This window comes from Sabethes cyaneus, chromosome 1, assembly GCF_943734655.1.
Source record: "Sabethes cyaneus chromosome 1, idSabCyanKW18_F2, whole genome shotgun sequence".
NCBI classification, from domain to species: domain Eukaryota; kingdom Metazoa; phylum Arthropoda; class Insecta; order Diptera; family Culicidae; genus Sabethes; species Sabethes cyaneus.
In genome coordinates this window covers 98,058,782-98,073,191 of record NC_071353.1, presented here as the reverse complement: position 1 = coordinate 98,073,191, position 14,410 = coordinate 98,058,782, and the positions used below count along the sequence as shown (strand labels likewise).

Here is a 14,410-nt window from a genome sequence, read left to right as displayed (position 1 = left end):
GACGATAGAGCTTCCAATTTCAAGAAACTCTTCCAAAGGTTCGATAAACCTAAAACCAAGTTTTTCCAGTCAAAACTCTAGTGCACACGTTTTCTTTGGTTTGGGGCTATTGTGCGCGCGAGTAACTGTGTTACGAAAGTTGGCGCGAGTGTTCGACGGTTAATATCTTTTAACCGGTAAAACCAATTCTTATGAAATTTTGCATATATATTCGTAGTCTCAAAACCTCTCGTTTGATATTAAAATAATTGAAATTAGGTAAATTATCTTGGTTAAAACCATTATAAATTATTGTAAATTTTGGTGTGGTATATACGGTTGCTCATAACTTTCAAATTAAACGTCCAATCAAAAAACCATTCAATAGTGATCTATTAGGATATATTATCTTTCAAATGAGACTAATAGCGCATAAATCGGTTTGGCCATCTCTAAGAAACAGGCGATAATTATTACCTTGTCAAAACAGGTTTTTTAAGCATAACCTTTAAACTACTTGTTTGTTTTCAATTAAAAATTCCTAAACAATTTAGCTTTAATAAGGGCTTTCATTTGATACTAAGATTGTTGAAATCGGTCATGTAGTTTTGAAGAAACCCGTGTCACGTATTTTTCACATTTTTGCTTATAACTTTTAAACGCAACGTCGTGTCACGAAACAACTCAATAGTGATCTACTAGACAATAACACCTTTCAAACAAAAGTAATAGCGAATCATTCGGTTCAGCCATCTCTGAGAAACAGGCGATAGAAAAAATCATTACATACATACACACACACACACTCACACAGACATTGCTCAAATCGTCGAACCCTATCGATTGGTATATGTGACTTGGCCCTCCGGGCCTCGGATCAATTTCGTGTTTTTCGACCAATTTTTAAACCTTTGTTATAGTATAACAAAGGTAAAACGTCTTTTAACCTTTTACATTCAAAAATATGTATTATATAAATTCATTGAATATCATAAGTATAAAAATATGTGTAAATAGTAACACAATTTAAGAAGTACGGAAAGAAGTTGCAAATATCTAAACAATAGAAATTAATCTATTTGTATGGCAGCTCTGGACAAAAGCACATCCTTCAATATTTGGCGAGGTCAGCATTGGGCGATAATGTATCGATATAACTGGTATCGATATTCGTGGACGAGATCTCGATATAGTTTTTTTCGAAATAGTTAATTTCGGCATGCATATAACAGCTTTGTAAATGTTAACACGTTATACAGAGTGTTAAAAATAAATGTAAAATGCAGATCGTCACGTGATGCGAGCAATTTTACTGATTATGCTTTCAGCTGACTATACGTATCGATATGTGAAAAATATCGATATTCAATTAACGAAAATTCGTCAGCTTCGCTCAATACAGAATTATTTTGACAGCTTGCTATGAACTTTCCGAGAATGAAAAGATTTCTTGCAATGCACAATATTTCATTTCACGTTAAATCGAAGGGAAACGCTTTTGATACCCTAATGATTGACATATGAAACAAGATTATCAATATTTGCACTTTGAAATTCATGTGTAAGATCTTTTGGTAACGGCGTGTCTATTTTTATCAGTGTATAGTAGTTTGCCAAACCAAGGGGTTTTCAACAGCAATGATTACTACGCACCTTTGAAAAAAGTTACTTTTGATTACTTTATTGATTACCTCTGATTACTAGTAATTAATCTCTTGTGATTACTAAAAATTAATCATGATTACCAATGATTACTTAAGATTATCATTGATTACTCTACTGATTACTATTGATTACCTATTAATTCGTAAATGATTACAAAAGTAATCTCTGATTACTACACACTAATATGCCTTACTGAAAACCCCTTGGCCAAACGGATCAAAAAATATCCATGAACCTACCCGCTTAGGCGCGTCCAGCAGAAATCGAACAAAAATCTGGCAGCGAAAAACTTTTTCTGCCAGGCATTCTGCCAGATTTTTGACCGCCGTCACCCGTGAAAACTAGCAGAAATGCAACAACCGATTCTGGCAGAAATTTCGCCTAACGGTTTTGTCTGCCAGATTTCTGTTCGATTTCTGTCAGCCATGTCGAACAGAACCGATACCGAAACCGATTCAACCGGTTTGTTTTTTGCGTAACTTTTTGATTAAAAAAAGCTGTCATCATAAATAAATACAATACATACATTTGCGCATTTCACACTACTTTATTGTTCATTCTTACGTTCAGCTTATTTTTGTTAGTTTTCGGTGCATTTCAGAAGCTGAATGAAATGTCATTTTTGACATACAGAAAAGCGAGCGAAAAACGAAGAAGACGAACCGGTTCTGAATGTCAAATTTTGCCGGCGCCATATTGATTCTGTTCGATTTCTGCTGGGCATCCGAATTTTTCCTAAGCGGGTAGAGTGACTATATATAGAGTGGCGACAATGTCAAAATTGGAATGATAATTATCTGTCAGTGTCATTCCAATCGAGCAGACGACCTATCCAACGCGTATGCAGGAAAGAGAAAGAAAAACCTTGGAAAAACCGCATTGCATACATTTGGGATGACTTGTCGCCACTCTGTATATAGTCACTCTACATGAACCTTTATCAATATTTCTCGCGTCACTTTTCATTTCGTCCAATGTAACAAATGTAAACAAATCCGGTTTTTCACAACAAATTATTGCTCTTTTTAAACTCTATGTTATACAAAAACACCTGCCCAAATAGAATTATTTTGAGGTTAAAAAATTAGCATTATCAAAATGTCCAATGTGCACATTCGAATTACGGATGACTGATTGTTACTTCGGTCGTTCTCATCTGATGTCCAAAGTGCAAAAAAAAAAAAATAAAATAAACCCAATCTGTACATTGGACGTTGAGCAAGTGAAAGTTTTTTTTCGCATTATTTATGCATTTTAAGTGAAACAAGCGGCCTAATATTGAAAAATAGCCTCGAAAATAGCGTAGCACGCGACCCCCCGACACGTCGCCATTTTTCTGTGACTGAATCTGAAACGTCAAAAATACTGGGCGCGAAATCACTCCATAGAAAAACAATGCGACGCCATTGTTGTTTGGGGTATACAATACTGAGGGGTCCAACTTAATGGGGGTATTGACAAACTCTGTAGACCAAGATAGTGATGTCGTGGAGGTGGTAGCACGGCAAAGCACGTACTTTACGGTGATCTCGCTTAATTTATGTGCAATAGCCTGGAAAAATAAAAACGTCCAAAGTACAGCATGAGATGGTAAACAGTCCAAAGTAACTTTTTCCATAATAAACCAAAACTGCTTAGTTTTAATTAAATTTTTAAAATATCCGTTAAATATTGAATGTTATTATTCATCAATCACGTTGAGTGAATGACTGAACATTATTTCATTTTGAAACAATTTAAAGTTCAATTCGAAGAACTTCGATCTCGTTCTTCTCAATATGGTGGAATTGTTACATTGGGCGAAATCAAAAGTGACGCGAGCAGTCTTCATTTTTCTCTTTATGTCAAATGTGACACTTTGAGGCAGGAGAAAAGCGGTTCATCAGTTTTGCAGTTTCGGGCAAAAGGTAAGAGAATAATATGGAGCATGGCAAAGCAGGTATAATTTAATTGTTAACCTGTTTATTGCACGCTTCGTGCTGCTACAGTCCGCTGTTGCTACTCTCCAAAAAAGGAGGGAAAGCTGAATTGGTACAAAACCCTTGACAAAACCGTTTTTATTCGAAACCTCTGGCAGAAATCGAACAGAAATCTGGTAGAAAAACCGAGGTGAAAATTCTGCTAGTTTTCACGGGTCTGCCGTCACCCGGCCAGAAATCCGGCAGAATGTCTGGCAGAAAAAGTTTTTCGCTGCCAGATTTTTGTTCGATTTCTGCCGGACGCGCTTAAGCGGGTTAGTTTGCCACTTACTGATCGAGGGGTGCTCTATTGAAGGATTACTCGTAGATTACATAAAAACCTTTTACACACTTTTTGTCAATTCCCTGGTAGTCTGTTCTCTGTGTACAGATGTCGATGGGGTGTGGAAAACTTATGAACGTATGAAGTATGAATACTTTTTCTACCGTTTGAAAGATCATGGTCTGCGGATCAACTTTGCTGAAAACAGTAATTTTCTTAATTGCTGGAATCCCGAGATATACCGAGATAAAGTTAACGGTTCACAGGCGTTGTACAAAATACAGCAAAGTTTCGTTAATTGGTGGTTCGTTAATTGGGCGGTTCGTTAATTGGGCGTTCGCTAATTGGGCTATGTGACAACTTGAATGTCAAAATTGTATGGAATTTTCGAGTTTAGAATTTTCTAACAACTGTCAGTCGGCCCAATTAGCGAATCAGCTGGAGTGCAGTCGTGGCCCAATTAACGAATTCAGGCTGTATTTACAACAGCGCGAGTAACGGAGGGATAATTTGGTTGTTCAATATACTTTGGTTAGTATTAAGCCTCGGTAACACTGGTCGAATACTGTCAATAGCTGTCAACGCAACATAAATATGCAAGAACGAGATGGATGGATGGAAAGGTATTTGCATACCTACTCTCTCGCGCATGCAGCATTGCACAATTTTTCATTCAACTTCTTCTCTATGTGCTTGTGCTATGCCTGTCTATTATAGTGTCATATCGAAAAATGAGTTTGAGGTGTGAAGTTGTTGTGTAGTCACTGTTTTTTCTTGTTTGGATTTTTTCTGCGAACAGAAACTTTTATGAGAAATTAAATTTTGATAGTAGTACTATCAAATCGTTCCGTGGCAAATAGTATAGATTTGATTCGCGATAAGATGAAAAATCGTGTGCTGGCTGGTGACTTAATTTTTACTCCTCTTTATATTTAAAACTGCTCGTGAGTGGTGTTGGAAGTCGTGTAATAAAAAAGCTTGTGGAAGGGGAAGATTCGGGGCAAGCTGGTGGCTGTAGTTAATGAGTTGTGCAGCAGGCGAATGAAATCTAAAGAAATCAAAGCTAGAAAAATGAATGTTGGAAATTCAGTTTAAAAAGGCAGGTGTTCTATGAAATGAGTGAGATTTAAATTAAGTTCGTTTACTAGTGATTCATGGCACAAATGGTGATTAGTTATGGTAGAAATAGTGCATTTAACCAATCAAATTTAAAGGTATAGAAATTCCATAATTAAAATTAAAAAGTAATTTACTATGTGTGATTATGCTAACAAAAACTATATGAGTGCAAAGCCGACTGGCTGAAAAGAAAATTATTCAAATATGTAGCGGAATATGCTCGAGCAGCTAGATATAAAGGTGCAGTAAATGAATCTGCGATAAAAAGGTAAACATTGCTACGCCATGATATCGATTTTTGTAGACAAAGAACCGCTACTGCGTAAGATATATGCTGATATATGCGTTATAAAATAGTTTTCCATTTTGAATGATTTACGTATAAACAGTTATAGTCTGAACAGTTTGAGGAAGATAAAAAGCAACATAAGAACCCCTTTTAGAGATGTTTAGTTGTTGAATAAAGATCTTGAGTGAACGACCTTGAGAATTTAGGTGAAATCCATAGGGGCGAAAACATGCTGGTGAATCAAGTCGATAGTCTCGTCTTTCTGATATTTTTTAACAGATGGTTCTTTACGAACGAAATGGTGTATGGTATGGTGTATCGCATAAAGAGCAAAAATTAAAGAGTGATAATACAGAGTATTGAAGGATCAGAAGGCAATTTCGAAAAAGCACAACGGGAGTGGGATCGGATCAATTAATTATGTTGGAATATAAACTAGTGACGAAGTAATTCAACAAAAATAAAAACCAAATATAAATAATAACTAATGATTGCAAAGGGTCTAGGTCCAAAATGCAAACCAAGTTCTTTTTTTTATGCTAGCCCTGTAATGAATAATACATAATTTGTTTATTCAAACCGAGTTCAAATTGAATTTTTTTGTTCTATTGCTAGAAAAATGAATTAAAGCCTTTTAGACATAAAATTCATCCAGTTTGAAGTCATGCCAACCTAAACGATTTTGATGTCATGGGCCAAGCACCAGTTAACTGTTGACAATTCTTTACAAACCTCCGATATTATTGTTGTCGCACCCCCGATAGCATTGCTGCAAGGTTATTGCAAAATGCAATGAAATGATCGTTGAACTGGCCGTTTACTAATTGGATCGGGTGTTAGTTAAAAGGCTTTTATTATTTTAAATGATCTATCATAATAGATAAGGCTTTTAAACCTCCATTCTTTTCGTGCTGATCGATGAGTGCAAATAAGTTTTAAAAATGACAATTTGGAATTATTCGTTCTTGTATCCGTTTATGAATTATTTCTTTTCATAAAATAGCAAAACGTATTGAAATGTGCTACATATTGTGCGTTTCTTTGTGTGTTTATCTTTTCTGGATCGCAATATTTCAAACAAGAACATTTCTTTTAAAATTCTGAGTGTCAAATAGCTATGCGTAATAATCCTCTGATAAATAAAGCACCTTTTATGGAGCCACCTTTAAGCCTTAACTAATGTGCAACTAACTTGTGTGTTAAGCTATTGAATGTTGGTTATAGGTAGCGTAGACATTCGGCATCAAATTGGAAAGTAATCGAAATCACAGTAAACAGATGGTGTATTTGATTGTCGTCCCTACCTGGGAAGCTATACACAGAGAAATTTTTGCTCCACTCGGCGCACTGGTTCCCATTCAGCAAAAGAGTACACCGCACATCGAAATTGCAGCTGATCATTATTTTGATTCTGATCACTTTACCAACCGTGACTTCATACTCATCGACCCAATCTGCTTCAGTAGGAACGAATGCTTAAGTTGCAATCTCCATCATGTTCCACTGGTCTATAGGAGTAAGGTTGTCACTACCGAGTAGGTTTCTATGGTGATTGATTCACCAAGCCCTAACGCTATTCCAGAAAAAAATTTACAATACATTTAGCAGTAGAAATAAATCTGCAACAGCTTTTATTGTGGACATTGAGACTTATGGTAAATTTATTGTAAAAGTTTCAATTTCCAATTTTTTTTCGTATTGTTTTTTATTTCAAGCAATAGAATTGGCCATATTTCACCACAAATTTACTGCCTTTTGACGTAGAACTACGTGTTGCCGCAGGGTGTCAATCCAAAATTTGGATTAAACCCAGCGTCACGAAAGAATGAAAGATTTTGAACGCTAATAGCTCTGCCAATTACGAATGGATTTTCAAGGTTTAGATACCGATCGACTCATAAAAGATGTAGCAATTAGGAGCCGTTCAAATATATCGTAACGCCAGAAACGCCATTTTCGTGAACCCCCCATCCTCTGGTAACGATTTGTAACAATTGTTTCTTACACCCCCACCCATTCCCGTAACACGTAACTTATACAGCTGTATATATGCTCGATCGCTCTGCCACCCAGTAAACCGATTGCAACTGAGATATACGAAATCATATCTGAACGAAAAAGTTATATTTCACGCCATATAAGAACATATATGTACCAAAGTGGAGGCGATATACGTGCGAAAATTTTGACAACTATTTGTAATTCTATTTTGCGTAGTTTTTATAACACGCTACTAAATACTCCTGAATATACGATTAAGATATAATCAAATATTGCAATTGTCTATACTGCTTTATAATTTACAGTCATGAATTGTATATGAGGACACGCACGACTGCAAAACAACTTAATGTTCACTTCGATTTGACATACTCTAATCTTTATACAATTCCAATGTGAAATTGAAATGGAAACGATTTAATGTGAACTTTCTATTACGATTTTGTGTTATCTGGGCAATGATTGCGACACAGTAACTTATTTAAATAGAATCTCGGCCGGGAGAGGCTGTTAGAGTCAATAGGATCGTAGCAACTGGCCCTGCAATTGTCCTGTACTCTAACAACTGGCTGCGAAGTCTGTCATATAAAAACAGGTCAAGTTTCGATAACGGAATGTAGCACTAGACTTTGCTTTTAACTTATTTAAATTTAGCTCACAAATGTCAGGTGATTAGTTTTTGCGTAAATTTATACGTTATATATATTTTTCGACATTTTTATATACAACGTTACGCGTAACATTATCGCTCAAAGCCCCCTCCCCGTAAAATTTGCGTAACAATCTGTAACAAAAATTTAAGGAACCCCCACCCCCTGCTGCGTTATGTAATATTTGAACGAGACCTTATGTGATTTCTATTGTAACATTCTTTTTCAATCACGGATTAGTAAAAATTACCGAGCAGTTCCAAGGTCAAATTATCCCATACATTTTCTTTGTGATCGCCTTGCTCCACAGGCAGGGACGACAGCTAAATACACAGTCTGTTTGCTGTGATTTCGATTACTTCATGTTTAGAGAAAAAGCAACAAAACTCCCTCGTCCCAATAGGTCGAAGATTCTTTACGACGTTTCGACTTATACTAATTTGATATCTATGCTTGGGAAGTATGCCATAAAGAGTGATAAAGCCCTCTCGTCCTAACAAGATTTCTTTGGACTGCGACAAACCTAGTCCAGTTTGTTGTCCTGAAAGTAAACAATTTTCATAAAGCATAAAACCACTCCTTCCTTTCAACCTAGTTTATTTTTAAACATTGAATCTAGTCTAAATTGATGTCCTGAAGGTGAAACCTCACAGAGAAGTGAGCAGCAAACCTTTCCTTTTACCAGATTGTATCCACATTCGCGACTACGAAGTTGCTAATATTTGTTTGGTTTTTGCGTGAGATATTTGTTTGTTTTCACGCAAGTTTTGACAATGGGTTTTCGTGGAAGTGCGAACAGGATTAAAAATCTCTAGCTTTCCAGTCGCGAATAAGTACTACCGTGTGCCCCCGCTGGAATGACCATCCTTAATATGAACATTTTTAACTGAACCCCGTTGGTATGAATGCGTTCACATTAAAAACTGATCAAACGTCATATACAATTGACGGTTAAGTTAACCGGGCAAATTAAAAAAAGCAAAAAAACTTAATACGTTTCCTCTTGCTCAGCAGCTTTGGCAATTTAGCTCATATGCAACTTATTTCTCTCCAGCACTCAAAATAGACCATTTTAGTTGATACTATGAAGCCAATTTCCTCTTCTGCTATCTGTATCTTCAGAATTCGCGCATATTAGACGTGCGGGGGTTGAGTGTACAAAAAATTTTCGGAACTGTTGTCATACAAAGAAACACAGCTGAAGGGATATTTCTTTTACTCGCTAGTGACGTTTAAAAGGGTCATTGGTTACAAATAACATTAAAGCCAAAGCACATTCATCGCAAATGTGACGTGCCATTCGAATGTCCTTTTTTGACAACTTTTTTGATGAATGACAACGGGCACGTAAGTTAGCGGCGTCGATTCACTGTCTTTTGTTCCGAGAAGGTTTTACTAGTTTACTTTCACAGCTAATCACCGTTGCTATCCGTTCTATCACCGCTTGTTACATAGCAGAAAATATGGCCTATACGCTAAAATTTCTGTTTTATTTGTATGAGAGTCCTTATCCTCATACCACAGGGGTACCGCATACAAAATTTGGTTCCATTTGCTTGATTAGTTCTAGAGTTATGAAGAAATTCGTATTTCATTTGTATGGGCGCCCCCCCCTTTTAGCAGGGGAAGAGGTCTCAGTACACCATAAAAAAAATTCTTACCACCAAAAACCCCCACATGCCAAATTTGGTTCCATTTGCTTGATTAATTGTCGAGTTTTGAGGAAATTTGTGTTTCATTTGTGTAGGAGCCGCTCCTCTTACGCCCTCCCTAAAATTGCTCTCTTACCACCCATAAAATTGCTGGTAATGTTATCTATCCAATGACATATAAATTGTTCAGTTTCGTTCAGTAATTTAGTAGTTATTAGCATTTGAAATCTTTCTTTCAAACGTTACACTTCTATTTTCGTTTTCACAAAGTGCTACCCAGTCCCAGTATAGTAAGCAAAGAAGTATAGTAGTCCTACGTCAAAAGGACGATAATTTTTACTGTAAATGCAAATTTTTGTTCACGAAAAAGTTGGTTTTTTTTATTGTTAAGATACTTAATAACAGTATAATCAATATATATAGAATGCCAGTTTCGCTGCAGTGCGCGTGGTAAACATCACACATGTTCAGATGATGTATTTACATTATATGCATATGTGTGTGTGTACCTGAGATTCATCAAAAGGGGAATCTCATTGTCAAACTTTGACAACCAGTTTAAAATTTCATATATGGCTGCCAAGTAATGTGGTTGGAAACTTCGTTGTCTTCAAATTTCTGAAAAAATCGGTGCAAAAGGACGCAGTTGTGAGATTCAATTCATCCAGACGAAAAGAAAAAGAGCGTTTAAAAACATTTCACTGGCATGAAAATACAGCGATGAGCGCACTGATGACAGCACCAACCAGCGCACAGATAAATAACAATGAGCAACTTTGACAATGAAATTCCCGATTCACAGACTTGATACAGATTGTTAGCATCATGTTTACCACAATGAATCCTGTAGAAAAACCACAGAGAACAGACATCCAAGCGAAAGGTCCCCACTTGGATAAAACTTATGTCAAATTAGTTGGGAAACTATAGTGATGATGTCGCCGAAGGCGCATAAAATTCTACACTAAACTCACAACAGCTAGCTTCTGGCGCTAGCATAACGCATATAGTCCATATATACTAGCGCCAGGAGAGCCAAAGGTTGTCAGTGTGAAAATCAAAAGAATCATTTAGTTGGGAAACTATAGTGGTGGTGACGCTAGCATATTAGGTGATTTTAATTTGAAATTTTATCCAAGAATTCTCGAAAAATTTGTTCCTGAATGGATGTCTGTTCTCTGTGGAAAAACAGCGACACTGGCATTCTATATATATTGGTTCTACTTTAATAACCCGATATTTATATGGTAGAATCTCTCAAAACCATCAAAGTTATAGTAAACTATAATAAGTTTGATGGTTGGGTTGTCTTTTCTGACGATAAGTTTTATTTGTTTTTACTGTATTTTGTATCCTGCTATTAAAATAATTTTTATCTTCATGATATGGTTATTTTTTTCGGGATCTTACGTGGAAATTTTGAAGTGTACCCAGGTACGCTGACAATGATTATTTGCAGCTAGTTACCGACAAGAAGAATTTAAATAGAGTTGTGGATGCCAATTTACAACAGCTATGCACTCAAAAGGCTGATAAACAGCAACCTACAGTATAAAACGCTAATCTAATCACATCGGGATCTAATCACAAACGAGCGCGAGGTGGTCAACAGGTGGAAACAGTTCTTCGATGAGCACCTCAACGGTGATATAGCTACAGGAGACGCAAAGGAAGTTAACCTGGGAGTGCGTACAAACGACAGCAGCACGCCGGCTTCCGATCTCAAAGAGATCCGGCATAAAATTCGTCAACTGAAGAATAATAGAGCCACCGGAAAGGACCGACTCCCGGCAGAGCTCTACAAAAATGGCCAAGAACCGCTAGTAAAGGCACTTCATTGGATAATTTCTAGGATTTGAGTGGAGGAGAAACTACCGGAGGAGTGGATGGAAGGTGTAGTCTGTCCCATCTGCAAAAAGGGCGACCGGCAGGATTGCTGTAATTACCGCAGTATCGCATTAGTCAACGTCGCCTACAAGGTGCTCTCCCAGATTTTGTTGCGTCGTTTATCCCCAATAGCAAGAGAATTCGTAGGGCAGTATCAGGCGGGCTTTGTGGGGGCCCGTGCTACTACGGATCAAATTTTTACTCTCTGACTAATCCTCCAGAAATGTCGAGAGTACAACGTGCCCACGCACATATTTTCGTGGATTTCAGGGCAGCATACAGTACAGTTGAACGAGAACAGCTATGGCAGATAATGCACAAGTACGGTTTTCCGGACAAACTGACGCGGCTGATCAAAGCTACTCTGGAACGAGTGATGTGCTACCTGCGCGTTTCGGGGACACTCTAAAGTCCTTTAAAATCGGCCAGTGGCTTACGGCAAGGGGATGGACTGTCCTGTATGTTATTCAATACCGCTATTGAAGGTGTGATCCGGCGAGCGGGCATCGAAACGCGAGGAACGATCTTCAGCAAGAGTAGTCAACTCCTTGCCTTTGAAGACGACCTCGACATCATTACTAGAAACCGTGGGACGGCGGAGGCAATCTACGCCAGACTAAAAACGGAGGCTAGGAGGATAGGGTTACAAATTAATGCGTCAAAAACCTGAGGCTCCCGAGAAAGTAACATTTGCCTCCCACGGAGAGTGGCTATTGACGGCGATGAACTGGAAGTGGTTGATGAGTTCGTATATTTGGGATCTCTGGTCACCGCCGATAATAATACGAGTAAGGAGATCCTGCGACGCATTCAAGCTGGAAATCGAGCTTACTTTTCCCTCCGCAAGACGTTTCAATCTAGGAGCATACACCGCCACACAAAGCTGACTATGTACAAAACGCTAATAAGACCGGTAGTCCTCTACGGACTTGAGACAGTAACTTTGCTTACGGAATACATACGTGCACTTGCCGTTTTTGAACGAAAGGTGTTGCGGACTATTTTTGGCGGAGTATAAATGGAAAGCGGAGAGTGGCGGAGACGTATGAATCACGAGCTACAGGCACGGCTTGGAGAGACTCCCATCGCACACCTGGCGAAAGTTGGAAGATTACGGTGGGCCGGCCACGTCGCAAGGACGACTGTGTAGTGAAATCCGTTCTCTTCAAGAGCCCCACCGGCACCAGGAATAGAGGGGCTCAACGTGCACGATGGCTCGACCAGGTTGAAACCGGCTTGCGTGTGTCGAGACGCGCAACGAATTGGCGACGAGTAGCCCAGGATCGAGTACAATGGAGAGGAATTCTTGATACGGCAACAGCCACCCCGGCTCTCGGCTGAATAAGTAAGTAAGTAAGTATTCATTAATTAGATCATTTTTTGACGTAGGAGTACATTTTTGTTTACTATACTGGGATTGGGTAGCACTTTGTGAAAACGAAAATATAAGTGTAACGTTTGAATGAAAGGTTTCAAATGGTAATAACTACTAAACCACTGAACGAAACGGAATAATTTATATGACCGTAGATAAAATGACCAGCAGTTTTATGGACAGGGTAAGAGAGCCAAGGGTGTGTAGGAGGGGGGGGGGCTCCTATACAAATGAAACACAAATTTCCTCATAACTCGAGAATTAATCAAACAAATGGAACCAAATTTGGCATGTGGGGGCTTTTGGAAGCATGAATTTAGTAGTAAAACCTTCTTGGAGCAAGAGACAGTGAATCAACGCCGCTAACTTACGTGCCTGTTGCCATTCATGTCCAAAGAAAAGGTCATTCGAATGGCACGTCATATTTGCGATGAACGTGCTTTGGTTTTAATGTTATTTGTAACCAATGGCCCTTTGAAAGGTCATAAGCGTGTTAAAGTAAGATTATTAAAACATGTTAAACTACGCATAATCATATTTAATACAAAAATCTGTGAGCTAGTCATTTATTACTATTTCATTCAACCTTTATGATGCACACAAGTGATTTTTAAAAGAAAAAAAAAGAAAAAGCACTTCTCTTTTAAACATTCACTTAAACAATGGCACTAATAGATTCTTATAAATATACATATGCCAGAAATGCAGTTTACATTAGTCTTTGATCTAATGATCCGATATAGTCCTACGTTACCCTTTCGTACAACCCCTAGGGCTGTATACTTTGTAGTTTTTTATTTTATTTGGTTCACCCTTTATACACTACTTTCGGCTGAGCGGGTTCAATGTGTCCGATATATCATCCCTCTGAGATCGTCTACCAACCATATGGTCGCACAATTAGTAATTCTGTGTCTGCTTTTATACGTCATCGTAGATATACATATATGCATATTTATCGTTCTTTTACGTTTCGTGAATGTACGGATAATGACAGTAGAAGTAAGTAGAAAACGTACACGACTTAACTAATAGGGTTAGACTGATTCATGTCTTTCCGATTAATTCGCATAAGGATCCTGTTATAAGCAGATAGTTTTTACTTTCCATATGTTTTGGCCTTTGAAGATGTTTATCAGGCGGTGTAGGAAAAATAACAAACTTTCGAATATAAACTACCAAACTCGTTCGAATGTCATTATGGTACACCGTTACTTTCTTCTCTCCCCTTTCAACTCCACCACAAGAATTTTATATTACTTTTTATCTACCTTGCTTATCTACTTTGTGCGTGGTTCCCGTTTCATGCTTCGCGCATTAGTAAAAGTTCTCAACGGATTCACAATTTCATTGCACCTGGGAGTGTAGATTCTTTGCCCGCTTGAGTTCCTTGTGAGATTCATAAATCGAACGGTTCATTATCAAGTCGATTAAATATCCAATCACCAGTCTGATAAACGAAACTGGTCGTTTTTCAGATTTCCGCAGATGCGCGATATTTCCTGTTTTTGCACAATACCCAGCTTTGAAGTTTTGTGAAAAAATCAATTGC

At 37.8% G+C, this 14,410-nt stretch overlaps 1 protein-coding gene across 4 annotated transcripts in view; it reads left to right on the top strand.

Annotated features, from left to right (window-relative positions):
• Window positions 1-4,652: 4,652 nt before the first annotated feature.
• The window catches only part of LOC128732805 (uncharacterized), an 84,562-nt gene continuing 74,804 nt past the window's right edge, over window positions 4,653-14,410 (top strand). For 3 of the 4 annotated variants that reach the window (XM_053826206.1, XM_053826235.1, XM_053826229.1), the window contains exon 1: window positions 4,653-5,272. The gene's annotated coding sequence lies outside the window, so the exon portion shown is untranslated. The remainder of the gene's footprint in view (window positions 5,273-14,410) is intronic. The other variant, XM_053826213.1, reaches the window with a different exon arrangement.